Source organism: Microcaecilia unicolor, chromosome 1 (genome assembly GCF_901765095.1).
Source record: "Microcaecilia unicolor chromosome 1, aMicUni1.1, whole genome shotgun sequence".
Classification (NCBI taxonomy): Eukaryota; Metazoa; Chordata; class Amphibia; order Gymnophiona; family Siphonopidae; genus Microcaecilia; species Microcaecilia unicolor.
The window spans coordinates 35,192,216-35,207,528 of NC_044031.1; the positions used below are offsets into that span (position 1 = coordinate 35,192,216).

General features: G+C 46.2%; 2 pseudogenes; one reads left to right on the top strand and one right to left on the bottom strand.

The window, feature by feature from the left end:
- Positions 1-15,313, bottom strand: part of LOC115465113 — a 500,577-nt pseudogene that overhangs the window by 28,001 nt on the left and 457,263 nt on the right.
- LOC115460038 overlaps positions 14,262-15,313 on the top strand; it is a 35,443-nt pseudogene continuing 34,391 nt past the window's right edge.

The window sequence follows — 15,313 nt, forward strand, 5'->3', positions numbered from 1 at the left end:
TCCTCTGTCACCACAGCATAGCCTGCCAATCGCTTGGAGTTCTCCACGTAACTGCTTCCATCTGTGAAATAAATTACATCTGGGTCCCTCCAAGGAACATCTTTAAGATCTGGTCGACTAGAGTACACTTCATCCATGGTTTGGATACAGTCATGATCCGGTGGTCCCTCAGATGCTGGCAAAAGAGTGGCGGGATTGAATGTAGCCACTGTTTCCAAGTGTATCCGTGGATTCTCACATAAGCTGGCTTGGTACTTAACAATGCGGTTATTTGTAAACCAGTGGTTGCCCTTATATTCCATGAGGGTGAGAACTGCATGGGGGACTTTAACAACCAGTTCTTGCCCCAAGGTCAACTTATCAGCTTCCTGGACCAGTAAGGCTGTTGCTGCAATGGCCCTCATGCAGGCTGGCCATCCTTTAGCCACTCCATCCAGCTGTTTAGACAGGTATGCAACAGGCCTCTGCCAGGATCCCATCATCTGGGTCAGCACACCCAGAGCAACCCCCTGTCGCTCGTGGACATACAGTGAGAAAGGTTTCTCCACATCAGGAAGGCCTAACGCAGGGGCTTGGAGTAGGGCTTTCTTTATGGCAATGAAGGATTGTTGAGCAGTAGGTCCCCATTCAAATGGTTCCTTTTCACCCCCCTTTGTGGCTTGGTAAAGGGGTTTCGCCATCAATGCAAAATTTGGAATCCAAATTCTGCAGAATCCGGCTGCTCCCAGAAATTCCCTAACTTCCCTTCTAGACTTGGGTTGGGGAATTGCAGCAACCGCTTGCTTCCTACTGACATCCAGTCTCCGACTTCCCTGGGAGATGCAGAAGCCCAGATACTTCACTTCTGACTGACAAAGTTGGGCCTTTGAACGTGAGACCTTATAGCCTGCATCCAAGAGTAGCTCCAGCAATTCTCTGGTAGCCTCAAAACACTCTTCCTGGGTCACTGCTGCAATCAGGAGGTCATCTACATACTGGAGTAAAACTCGCTTGGAAGGCTCAGATTTAAAAGTCTTAAGGTCTTGTCCTAGGGCAGTCCCAAAAATGGTGGGGGAATTCTTGAACCCCTGTGGCAGGCGGGTCCATGTATACTGAAGCTTCCGTCCTGTTACTGGGTTTTCCCATTGAAAGGCGAAGAGCAGTTGACTGGCGGGGGCCACCCGAATACAAAAGAAGGCATCTTTTAAGTCTAGTGTCGTGAAATGGGTAGCTCCAGAAGGTATCAATCCCAGCAGGACATATGGATTAGGCACTACAGGGTGTAATGAAATAGTGGATTTGTTAACCACTCGTAAGTCTTGGACTGGCCGGTAGTCCTCAGTCCCTGGCTTCTGAACTGGCAACAGTGGCGTATTCCATGGAGACTGGCAAGGACGAATAATTCCATGGGATAACAGACGATTCAAATGTGCTTGAATCCCTTCCAGACCCTTTCGGGGAATTGGGTATTGACGAAGATGGATTGGCCGGGCACTTGCAAGTAAGTCTACATGAACAGGAGGAATATTTCGGGCCAACCCTGGGGGATTATCTTCTGCCCATACCCCACTGACCTGAAAGCTGTCTGCCAGGGGTAGGTCAACTTGGCCATGCGACTGATGCAGCCGCCATTCTTCTTCAAGGGGGCAGCAGAAACTCAATATGCCCTTAGGGCTGGATGTCGGGGGCCGAAAGGAGACTGAAGTCTGGCCATCAGAGTCAAAGGAAATTTGGGCCCTAAGCTTGGACAACAGGTCCCGGCCTAACAAAGGGATTGGACAGTCTGGCATATACAGGAATTCATGAGTGACTGTGTGTGAGCCTAATTGGCATCTACGGGTCGTCAGAAAGGGCCTCCGGTTCTGCACCCCCGTGGCTCCCACCACTCGGACAGTTTTTCCAGACACAGGCGCTAATCGCTCCGTCACAACAGAATGTTCAGCTCCTGTATCAATCATGAATGGAATTGAGCGGCTCCCTATGGTTAGCTTGACCATGGGTTCCTGGGAGCCCAGTTTGTAGGAACCCGGTCTGTCCTATTCGTCCCATTCTGCCATCTCGGCTATCCCAATGATGTCAGATTCAGGAGGCTCATACCTTCCCTCTCGAACTCGGCCTCGGCTTCCTCGATCTCCTGCTCCCCTTCTCAGTCCCTGACGCCTCTGGGGGCATTCATCTTTCCAGTGCCCTCTTTCCTTACAGTAGGCACACTGGTCCCTCTCCAATCTTGGTCTGGGATTCTCCCCCCTTGGCCGGGATTGATTGAAGGAATCTCGGGGCCTGGCTGGTGGTCCGGGGTCCCACTTTGGCTTCCCATTAGCTAGAGGTCGACCTCGGTTAAGGGTGGAATTAGTAATGGCTGCTGCTAAAAGGTCGGCCTTCTTCTGCATCTTCCGGTCAGCCTCTCGGCGCACCTCCTGATCCCTATTAATGAAAACCTTGGTTGCGATCTCAATTAGCTGGGTGGTATTCATCCCTGCGAATCCCTCCTGACGCTGCAACTTCTTCTGGATATCTGGCATACTCTGGGCCACCAATGCACTATTCACCATTCTCTGGTTTTCTAGTGCCTCAGGGTCAAATGGGGTGTATGTTCTGTAGGCTTCAATTAGTCGCTCTAAAAAGGCCCCAGGGGATTCAGTTGCCCCTTGAAGAATTTCAGAGACCTTTGCCAGAATAATGGGTCTCTTTATGCCTTTCTTCATACCTTCCAGCAAGTCCCGGCAATAGCCAGACAACAGTTCATAGTGCTGCTCATTATTTGGATCCCAAGCTGGAGCTACGCGAGGGAACCGAGTTCTAACCCATTCCTCTAGGTCCGGTGTCCTCTCGGGGGCACGTGCTCGCGTGATGGCCTCAGCATTTTGTAAAATCTTCCGCCTCTCCTCAGTTGTGAAGAGGGTCAAGAGAAGTTGTTGACAATCAGTCCAGGTTGGGTTATGGGTGGCCATAATGCTAGCCACTAGGTCCACCACTGCCTGAGGCTTTTCAGTATAAGAGGGGTAATGCGTCTTCCAATTCAGGAGATCGGTGGTTGTGAAGGGTACATACTGGTAGGCCTGTGCCTGCATAACCTGACCCTCATTATTAGGATCCGGTCGAGTGGTGGTTACCTGACGCAGAGGCAGAACTCTCGAGGAGGTGGGAATGGAACCTGAGGTAGAGCTAGGAGCTACCCTCCTATCATGCTCAAAAGTGATTGCAGCAGGTCTAACCCATTCAGGGGAGGTGTGTTGAACCCCTGAGGGATGGGGAGGGGTACTCATAGACTGAGAGGTGGTCACAGGTGATTCAGTCCATTGAAAAGGATGCCGGGCCCCTGATGAGTGGGGAGGGGTATTAGAGGGAGAGGCTGGGCTGTCGGGAGTTGAGGAGTCAGGGAGTGGAGCCCAAAGCGGGTCTTTGGAGGTTAGCAGGGAAGGATGTGGCAGAGGAGGGTAGAGGCTGGGTGAAAAGTCCACCCTAGGATGTGGCAGGGTTTGCACAGAAGGGGAGAAACTATCCGGAGAAGCCTGTGCTGGAGAGGCTTGGGCTGGACGGCGTGGATCTCTAGGGGTGGCACGGAACCCCAACAACGGGCCATAAGGTGGTGGCTCAAGATCTGAGGGGTCATCAGAGAGTATGGGTTTCTCGGACAGGGTAGGGGCGGAAGCCACCGATTGGGTGGTAGGCTTCCTGGGGCTCTTTCCCTCTTCCAGTTTAGATTTTCTAATCTTTCTTTGAACGCGGCCCAACATGAACTTTACTGGGGATCCCATATAAGTTTTCAACCAAGAGGGAGGGTCAGTCACAAGGCTGTCCCAGGAATCTATATAGGGGAGTTGTTCAGAATATTCTGGTTCTCCTACAATTATGCTGTAGACCTTCCGGATTACTTCAATATCTAAGCTGCCACTAGGGGGCCACCCCACTCCCATAGATGGCCACTCAACTTCACACAAGGTTCTTAGAGTACTTAAGCTTAAAGTCTGTCCATAATCATTGATTAAAAATCCTTTCTTGAAATTCTTAAGCATACAATCTAAGGGAGTATCAATTTTTCTAGACGATGTCCCTCCCATAATGCTTACAGTTACAACACACAAAAGGGAGGGAATTTTTGGAATTGTGGTTAGGGGTCCACAAATCCAGAGACAAAAGGTAGACAAACAACAATCGCTTCCTTCCGTCGCTGGCCAATTGAACTCGCGTTAACTGGAAACGCAGCTATAAGAAGTCCGCACTCGTTTAATCATTCATGCATCACACACATCCAGTACAGAAAATCACACCCAACAATTTCAGATTTCTAAAATACAGATTAGCTCAGGCGGTTTTGCTACTAGTCCCCATGACTAGAAGCTACTAAGGCCTTCGCTGAGAGTTGATCAGACTCCCCTTCCCTCAATTTTTGAGGGGCTGGTTTACAGTTTCCTAGCTAGGATTACAATACAGAATACAGAATACATACCCGGCTAATGTTCCTCTGTCAGTTGGGTGCCAGAAATTGATGCAGGGTTCAGGATCCCACCACTGCCACCAAGAATTGTTGCAGGAATTGATGCAGGAATTACCCCTATTGTTAGCAGAATCTGTGGTACTTCAGGAGTCAAACAGCACACACCAGAATGAGGGAGAAATCTTCTTTATTTGCCAGCAAACAAAGTAGGACATCAGCATTAAGTCTCTTCTTCTCTTTCTCTGGATCCTGCATCTCTTGTCTGTCCTCTCTCTCTCCTTCTTCTGTCTGTTCCTTCTGACGTAAGCTGCTTCTGCTCCCACTTATATACAGTTCTATCCCCCTCCTAGCCCCCCTTACTTTCCAGATGGTAAAGAATAGATTAATTACCCTGTCTCAACCAATCATCTCTATACATATATTTCCAAAATATCAGTTACATAGGTTCCAGACATTTCCTAACTGACCTATGACCTGGGGCCTCTCACACCAGACATTGGGGCACCTATCTCTTGGCATTTTATTATGATTAACTTAGGTTCATTGAGGGGCTAAGAGCCAGTCTTACATTTTGCTATAATCCCAGTCATAGCTCAAACTGCTAACTGGACTCTGGCATTCATTAAGGGGTCAAGGGCCAATCTTACTTAATAGCATACAGATATAGTTTGTTATTACTTTCAGAAAACCAGTCCTATATTTAGCTAATCAATCAAGGAGAAGAGAGTTGACTAGTCCTGACCTTTTTCACCTATTAGCTTCCTTCACAGAACTAGCTAGGACCGTAGGTAATTCAAGCCAGATGCTGACCTTTTCAACTGCAGTTTTGCTTGAAAGTCAGACAAAGATATAACACTGAATTGAACAGATATTCTACATATTAATTACACAGAATGAAACATATTCTACAATAAACAGAAATCAGAATTATAAGACATATTCTAAATATCAAGAACTTCTAAAATCTAACTATTGCCTCTCTCTAAACAGTATTTCAGCCTAATCTTAAAACAAACTGCCTGCTTGCCTTGTTCATAATAGTATACATATGTGGTAAGGTAATACCTTTGAACTAGCCTTAACCCTCCATCACTCACAAAGGGTCAAAGAAAGTTTCTCTCTCTGACCTTTCTAACCTTTAGCTTAGCCAAAGCTAGACTTTCTAAGTAATCTAAACCATCTGGCATTCCTTCACTTTACTTTACAGAACTGAGAATTTAACCACCAAACTTTTAAACAGAATTAACAATCAATATAATTTGTTATATATATAATTATGCCCATGCTGCCTCACAACAACATCAAGAAACAGGATATCCTCACTGAAATCTCACCATCTGTATTGTATAGAACAGTGTAGAAAAATGAGCGCAATATACAGAGGTTATAACTACCAGCTATAATAATTTTTAAGCTGTTCTAGTAATATTCCATTTTTATTTCATGATATTTATATCTAGATATGGGAAGCTTTCAAATAAATTAAAAAGCTGTCAAATAAAGTATTTAAAAAAATCAAAATCTTTTGTCCTCCATCTTTTAAGGCACTGCCCTTCCAAATGGAACAGCTTTAGACTTTTTACAGATGGACCACGCATTTATTTTTAATAATCTTTTGATATAGCATTTGCTATTGTTTTGGTTGAACTAAAGCTCCGCCTACTGGCTTCAGCCCGTAGAATGGACTAGTTAGGAACACCCCGTCTCCTGTTGTTGTTTTTTTTTTTCTTCAACCTCTTTGGTTTAAACCTTGTTGGCTCGCTGTCCTTCTTCTGTATGATGTCATCAGACTGCGGAGCAGCGCCAGAGCGGCTTGTTTTTTTCAAGTTCTGCAGATTATTGTCGCGAGCACTGCAGAAGCCTTTAGTCCTAGATCTCTGCTTCTGTACTTCTTTCCCGACCCCTTCATTGCTGGAAGAAGCCTCTAATATATATCTAGTTATGCAAAGCAGCAAAAACAGATAGGAAAATGCCTACTGGGGCTTCTGATCAGGTAGGAGATTGACCTCCAACTTTCTGTCCTCTCTGTACAAGCACTGCTGCAACTTTCTAACCTAGGGCTCTGTAGAATATGCCTTGACTTTAAAAAGGTTAAGGGTTTGTTCTCAATGGAGCCCTCCGGAAAGAGAGATAAGGACAGGGCTGGTGCTAAGGATTCATCTGGCAGCCCCCACCAGTGCAGCACTTACCCCTCTCTCCTTACCCACCCCCTCCTCCTCCTCCCTGCACTTTCTCCTCTCACTTTCCCCGGCACCTTTTTCTCTGTCTCCCCCTTTCTCTTTCCTGCCGGAGTTCAAAGAGGACAAGAAGCGGCTGAGGGAAAGTCTCTAGGTCTGCAGAAGCCGTCTGCTTACATTGCTGCCCTTGTCACCAGGCAGAGGAAGCTTTGATCGCCAGCGGGGAGAGAAGAGAAGGGAGAGACGAGGAGAGGCACACTGGTGGGGGGGGGGGGGGGCAAGGAGAGCGAAAAAGACGCTGGATCGGAGGAGGGATGACGAGGGAGAGATGTCTGACTGCACGGGGATGGTCAGAAGGAAAGGAGAGGTGGTAGCCTGGCGCAACCCGGTAAGCACGACTTGGGGTACATTAGAGCACCACGCAGAGGTCGGCGCCCTCCCCCCATACTTACCAGTTTGCGCCGGTGCTGGACCAGGAGTCCCAGAGTCTGCGTGCCTTGTTTACTAAAGCGCTGTAGGCACGTAAACCTTTTAGCACGCGCTAAAAATTAGTGAGCATTAATGCTAGAGACCCCCATAGCAATATAGGGCCCTGTTTTCTAAGGCGTGCAAACATTTTAGTGCACACTAATGCTAGAGACACCCATGGGTGTCTGTCATTAGTGTGTGCTAATTTTTACTGCACGCTGAAAAGTGTTCACGCCTACAGTGTGGCTTAGTAAACAGGGCTCTGCATGTGTAAGTGTAACTGTATTCGGAAATATAATCTTGCTGCCTTGGAACTGTGTTATTATACACTGAGTTATGCCAGTGTGAATTATGTCCACTCAGAAACTCTCTCCCTACCCCTCTGGTAGATGTGATAAGGAAGATTCTGAGTGTAGAGTGGTTTGTATTTCAGATTCCAGTAATCTTTGAGGACATCGTCATCTATTTCTCCCAGGAGGAGTGGGAGGTTTTAGAAGAATGGCAGAAGGAGCTTTACAAGGATGTGATGAAGGAGAATTACCGGATCCTGATCTCACTGGGTAAGGGAGAATTTAACATTTTTATTAGCAGCTCTGAGATATCAGGAAAAGGACAGTTTTGACAGTGAGGTTTTCTTAATGTGATTTGGTAGTGGCATACCAAAGGGGGGGGGCGGTCCGCCCCGGGTGCACGTCGCTGGGGGGTGCCGCGGCGCGCGCCTGTCAGGTGAGTTCGCTAACTTCGCTGCAGCTCCCTCTGCCCCGGAACAGAGGGAGCTGCAGCGAAGTTAGCGAAGTCAGCGAACTCAGCTGACAGGCGCGCGTCGCGGCACCCCTCCCCCCCAGCGGCGTGCACCCGGGGGGGGTGTCATTTCGCCGGGGGGGGGGGCGCATCGGCGATCCGCCCCGGGTGTCATGCAGGCTAGGATCGCCACTGGGTAAAAAGAAAAGTGAGGCACTGAAGAAGCGCTGCAGGTTTTTTCCCCCCCTGGGGCCAGGTTACAAACGATGTGTGTTTGAAGACTGGCGAAAACTTGTGATCTTAAAGGAGCCAGAACCCCGCAGCACGTTTCTCCAAATTGATACTGGTTGTTCCAAAGTTGGAAGCTGAGGATCAGAGTTAATGACAGCTAAAGTTAACTTACCTGAAAGTAGGTACTAATTAGAGAAATTCTGGTGTATTTGAATTAGCTATGAATACCTACCATCACGGAACTATATTTATATTTAATTTGTGGCAATATCTAAGCTCTGTGGTTTTTACACTTTTCTTTTCTATCCAATGTATTAATAATATTCTTGTTGTTATCTTATATGTAATTATCACACTGTTACTATTGTAATGAAACCATCTTGCCTCTCTTTCCTCCCTGCCTCCAGGAGAATCTTTATTGTAATGCTCAAATAAAACATTATTTTGAAAGAATCTACTATCTTTTTATATTTATGTGAATAAACTTAGGGGGTCTTTTACTAAAGCTTAGCTCAAGTTATCTGCACCAAGGCCCATGGGAATAAAATGGGCTGTTCTGCAGATGACTCAAGCTAAGCTTTAGTAAAAAGACCCTCTTACTGTAAAGGTCCTACAGTCTGAGGGGGAGAACTTAGCTGAGATACTTATCTAACAAAAATCCAGTATCATATGAAACTGCTATCCAAACAGTTGGTGTTTACAATATAACTGTGCCAATCACAAAAGTAGCCCCCTGCCAACAAGTCATCACTCCCAAACTTCTCCAACCCCAAATAATACCCATCCACAACTGCCCCAAAATGTACCCTTCACAACTCCTTTCACCTCCAAACTTCCTGAACCCAAAAACTATATCCCACAACTGCCCAACTTCTAAAATTATTGTCTGAAACTGTCCCACCACCCCCATACAGTGTCAGACTCTACCCCCAAAACTGAACACAGTACTCCAGGTGGGGCCTCACCAACGACCTGTACAGGGGCATCAACACCCCCTTTCTTCTGCTAGTCATACCTCTCTCTATACAGCCTAGCAACCTTCTAGCTACGGCCACCGCCTTGTCACACTGTTTTGTTGTCTTCAGATCCTCAGATATTATCACCCCAAGATCCCTCTCCCCGTCTGTACATATCAGACTCTCACCGCCTAACACATACGTCTCGTGGATTTCTACTCCCTATGTGCATCACTTTGCATTTCTTATGTTTGAGAAATGGATGACAGGGCTTCAGCGATTATTTGTTTGAATAATAAGAGGTCCTGCATATTGTAAATGTCAGCATTACCTTGTGCAGTTCAGAGCCTAACCCGAAGGATCCAGGGCCTACCCAGATGCCTCTGTGAGATAATGCAAGCAACTCTGACATCCCTCCTCCCTCCCTGGTCTGATCCCAGGTGATGTCAGTACAGGTAGACAGGAGATTGTAAGCTCTGTCGAGCAGGGACTGTCTCTTCACGTTCAAGTGTACAGCACTGCGTATGTCTAGTAGCGCTATAGAAATAAGTAGTAGTATGTACACAGAAAGTCAAATACGTTAGCGTTTAACTTTAAAAAAGGAGACTATGATAAAATGAGAAGAACGGTAAAAAAAAAACTTAGGGGGGCAACTGAGAGAGTAAAAACTGTACAACAGGCGTGGACGCTGTTCAAAAATACCATCCTGGAGGCCCAGGCCATACATATTCCGCAAATTAGAAAAGAAAGACGGAAGTCCAAAAGACACCCAGCCTGGTTGAAAAGTGAGGTGAAGGAAGCTATTAGGGCTAAAAGAAACGCCTTCAGAAAATGGAAGAAGGAACCGTCTGAAAATAACAAGAAACAGCATAAGGAGTGTCAAAGCAAATGCAAGGCGCAGATTAAGAAGGCCAAGAGGGAGTATGAAAAAAAGATAGCATTAGAGGCAAAAAAACATAGTAAAAATTTTTTTCGGTATATTAAAAGCAGGAAGCCGGCAAAAGAATCGGTTGGGCCGCTGGATGACCGAGGGGTAAAAGGGGCGATCAAGGAAGACAAAGACGTAGCGGAGAGACTGAATGAATTCTTTGCTTCAGTCTTCACCGAGGAAGATTTGGGTGGGTTACCGGTGTCGGAAATGGTATTTCAAGCGGACGAGTCGGAGAAACTTACTGACTTCACGGTAAACCTGGAGGACGTAATGGGGCAGTTCGGCAAACTGAAGAGTAGCAAATCTCCTGGACCAGATGGTATTCATCCTAGAGTACTGATAGAACTGAAAAACGAGCTTGCGGAGCTACTGCTAGTGATATGCAACTTATCCTTAAAATCGAGCTTGGTACCGGAAGATTGGAGGGTGGCCAATGTAACGCCCATTTTTAAAAAAGGCTCCAGGGGAGATCCGGGAAATTATAGACCGGTGAGTCTGACGTCGGTGCCTGAGAAAATGGTAGAGGCTATTATTAAAAACAAAATTACAGAGCACATCCGAGGACATGGATTACTGAGACCAAGTCAGCATGGCTTTTGTGTGGGGAAATCTTGCCTGACCAATTTACTTCAATTCTTTGAAGGAGTGAACAAACATGTGGACAAAGGGGAGTCGGTTGATATTGTGTATCTGGATTTTCAAAAGGCGTTTGACAAGATACCTCATGAAAGGCTACAGAGGAAATTGGAGGGTCATGGGATAGGAGGAAATGTCCTATTGTGGATTAAAAACTGGTTGAAGGATAGGAAACAGAGAGTGGGGTTAAATGGGCAGTATTCACAATGGAGAAGGGTAGTTAGTGGGGTTCCTCAGGGGTCCGTGCTAGGACCGCTGCTTTTTAATATATTTATAAATGATTTAGAGATGGGAGTAACTAGCGAGGTAATTAAATTTGCTGATGACACAAAGTTATTAAAAGTCGTTAAATCGCGACAGGATTGTGAAAAATTACAAGAGGACCTTACGAGACTGGGAGACTGGGCGGCTAAATGGCAGATGATGTTTAATGTGAGCAAGTGCAAGGTGATGCATGTGGGAAAAAAGAACCCGAATTATAGCTACGTCATGCAAGGTTCCACGTTAGGAGTTACGGACCAAGAAAGGGATCTGGGTGTCGTCGTCGATAACACACTGAAACCTTCTGCTCAGTGTGCTGCTGCGGCTAAGAAAGCGAATAGAATGTTGGGTATTATTAGGAAAGGTATGGAAAACAGGTGTGAGGATGTTATAATGCCGTTGTATCGCTCCATGGTGCGACCGCACCTTGAGTATTGTGTTCAATTCTGGTCGCCGCATCTCAAGAAAGATATAGTAGAATTGGAAAAGGTGCAGCGAAGGGCGACTAAAATGATAGCGGGGATGGGACGACTTCCCTATGAAGAAAGACTAAGGAGGCTAGGGCTATACAGCTTGGAGAAGAGACGGCTGAGGGGAGACATGATAGAGGTATATAAAATAATGAGTGGAGTGGAACAGGTGGATGTGAAGCTTCTGTTCACGCTTTCCAAAAATACTAGGACTAGGGGGCATGCGATGAAACTACAGTGTAGTAAATTTAAAACAAATCGGAGAAAATTTTTCTTCACCCAACGTGTAATTAAACTCTGGAATTCATTGCCGGAGAAAGTGGTGAAGGCGGTTAGCTTAGCAGAGTTTAAAAAGGGGTTGGATGGTTTCCTAAAGGACAAGTCCATAAACCGCTACTAAACGGACTTGGAAAAATCCAAAATTCCAGGAATAACATGTATAGAATGTTTGTATGTTTGGGAAGCTTGCCAGGTGCCCTTGGCCTGGATTGGCCGCTGTCGTGGACAGGATGCTGGGCTCGATGGACCCTTGGTCTTTTTCCAGTATGGCATTACTTATGTACTTATGTACTTATGTATGTCTCCTACCCTTTTGGGCGTAGTTTATATGTCTTCAGAACCAGTGCTGAGGAGAACAATAGAAGCCAGACCACTGTCTCCATAAACTGGGCCTACAAAGGAATTCACACTTCTTTGGCAATCAGGAGATATCGGAATCAAACAGACCAAATTGTACAGAGTCTGGTGCTGGGAAAAAGAATTCCGATATTTAAACCCAGAGATAGAGACACACACAGGACATACACATATACTGAGACACACACACACACACCTTCAGATATCCCCACATTTTGACACAGGATACACACACATACCTCTCCTCAGCCCCAGCAGAAGGACATACACTCATTCACTGACAAAGACACACACAGAATCAGAGTGACAGGCTGTTCTGCTATGGATTTTTACAGCCTGCTTCACTGACACAGACTACTCAATAATTACTGTGGATTCTTTTGGATTTGTATTAGGTAAATGAGACCTTTATTAGAGGTGCTAAAATCTACAATGATTAAGACATATACAATGATTAGCTATATACACACACAATGATTAGCTATATAACTAAAAAGAAACAATACCTATCTATAAACAGTCATTACATCACTGGTCTCTACATGTGGAGTGGAGCCTAGTGGTTAGAGCACAAGTCTTGCAATCCACAGGTGGCTGGTTCAAATCCCGCTGCTGCTCCTTGTGATCTTGAGCAAGTCACTTAACCCTCCATTGCCTCAGGTACAAACTTAGATTGTGAGCCCTCCTGGGAAAGAGAAATATCCAGTGTACCTGAATGTAACTCACCTTGAGCTACTACTGAAAAAGGTGTGAGCAAAATATAAGTAAAAAATAAATAAAATACTTCTAAGCAATGCTAAGAGTTCCTAGACCAGGAAAAGAAGCAATAAAACAATCATCACTGGTCCTTACATCATCCAGACTCTTATCATTAGCTAGGGGGACCCTGTTCACAGCAAACGCCAGGAGTTTCTTTGACCAGGAAACATGGTTCTCTGCACAGTTCATACATTACAGATGAGCTCCCAATTTCACTGAAAGAAACTCCCCTTTTTATTAGGCTTAGAACTCATGTTCAGAGCTAAGGGAAATTACAGGATGCTTGAGAAATAAGCCATACTATGGGAATGTGGTAACATGTTTCCCAGTCCAGGTAGCCAATCTGAACTCGAAAACAAGCTCAATCTCCCTCTTCACATACCAAATTAATTAGAGCTGTGTCTTACCTTCTACATTCCAACTTATTTTCACACAATCAAAGTTAAGCAATCATTTTTAAACAGAATTACTTCTAATCACAAATACAGACCCCGAGTGCACTGGTCGGTCAAGGCAGAGTTGAAAAACAATCTTTAAAATTCACTTTTATTACACAGGCAGACACCGAGACGCACAGAAGCAGTACTGTAATACCTTTCTGCCCTGAGGGGCCCTTTTGCTAAAGGATTGCCGGGCTTCCACAGGAGTTAGCGTGGGAGCCCTTACGCCACCTCAGTGGGTGGTGGTAAGTGCTCCTCTGTGAAATGGCAGCCCCGCAAGTGGTTCACTTACCGCACAGCCATTGCTTTTGAGAAAAAAACATCCTTTCACCCGCTATGGTAAAAGGGGGCCTCAGCTTGCATCAAAAACATGTGCGGACGTTATCACAGGCCCCCTTTTACCGCAGCTTAGTAAAAGGACCCCTAAATGCTGGATGCCTGTTTCTATTTAAAATACCCTTTTCTAAGACACACCTGTGTTGTGTGTTATATTATTGTGCTACAAAACCCACTGCTGGGCAGACTTATATGGTCTGTGCCATGAAAAAGACAGGTACAAATTCAAGGTAAGGTATACACATATGAGTTTATCTTGGGCAGACTAGATGGACCATGCAGGTCTTTTTCTGCCGTCATCTACTATGTTACTATGTATGTTTGTGCAGCACTGCGTATGCCTTGTAGCGCTATAGAAATGCTAAATAGTAGTAGTAGTAGTATTCTGGGCCCCTGGGCACTGAGGGTGGTCTGTGTCCTCTGCCCGACACCCCCCCCCCCCCCCCACACACACACACTGTTGCTGCTGCCCCCTACCACCGCAGCCGACATCCCCGCTGCCCCGGTCCTACCTGCTGCTATTCCCCCACCTGCCCACGCCACTGTGTTTTCAAAATGGTGGCCGAGACTTCCCGCGGTAGTCTCGTGAGTCTCGTGACTCTTGCCTGAGAGTTTGAGTGTTTTTGTTCACTGAAGTTGGTGAATATCTTTCTGCTAGAAATTTGTCTAAATCCTGAATTTTGGACAGTTGTAGCCCAATTGATTACGGAGAATCTAATATGCTGCTCTTTCCCCAGGAACAAGCTCTCCGACTGTTACCCCTGATATTATATCCCGTATTGAACGAGGGGAAGAGCCATACATGAGGGATGAGCTGAGATCAGAGGAAAAAGAAACTGGGAAAAGCAGCTGCTCAGGTGAGGTATTAAGAGGAGCTACATCAGTATTCAGTACTCAGGACTTTAATCTTACATTTAGTTTTACTAGTGTGAATTAATTCCCAGGGGTACCTGACCTTTGTATATAGTAGCAGAAGGGTTTTCTTGGGGTATGTCCATCTGTGCAGGTGGAGTATGCGTGTGTTGCATCAGTATGAACATATATTCTGCTGTGCTTAGACTCTTGAGAGAGGTCCTTGCACAGAGATGACGAGTGCCTGGATTAAGATAAGGAAAAGGCTCACCCGGACTCCTCCAGCACCCATAGTCATAAAGCCCAAGTAGTCACTCCCATCATAAGATCCAACTTTTGAAAATAATTGGGGATGCTGAACTCGTGAACTCAACACAGTTTCATCCCTGTTTTCTGGGACTTGTCCTGCTTCTCCATCCTCTGCCACAAAACCAAAATATTGTAAAACTAGTGGAACCATGCCCGTTTCCTCAACAACGAAACTGGCCCTAGGAAGGCTGTCATGTAAGCTTTTTTTTTTCTCTCTCCCCTGCCCTCCCCTCCATGTCCAGCGATTCTTCCCTCCCCTCCATGTCCAGCGATTCTCCTCTTCCCTGCCCTCCCATCCGTGTCCCGCGATTCTCCCCTCTACTGTCCTCCCATCCCATCCATGTCCATAAATTCTCCTCTCCTCTGCCCTGCTCTTCCTCCCTCCCCTCAATGTTCCGTGATTCTCTCCTCCCCTCGATTTGTACCTGAACGTTCTCTGGCTGGCTGGCGCTGGCTTCCGTTCTGTTTGTAATATCCCTCCTCATGTCAGCTCGCCTCCAGCGTTCCCTTCCCTCTCACTGTTCCGCCCTCTGATGTCATTACGTCTTGACGTGAGGGCGGGACAGTGAGGGGGAATGGAACGCTGGAGGCTGACTGACGTCAGGAGATGTTACGAACCCAGGTAGCCAGGAGATGTTACGAACCCAGGACGTCAGACTCGCAGAAGCCTGCGCAGCCTTCTACGTGGAATGT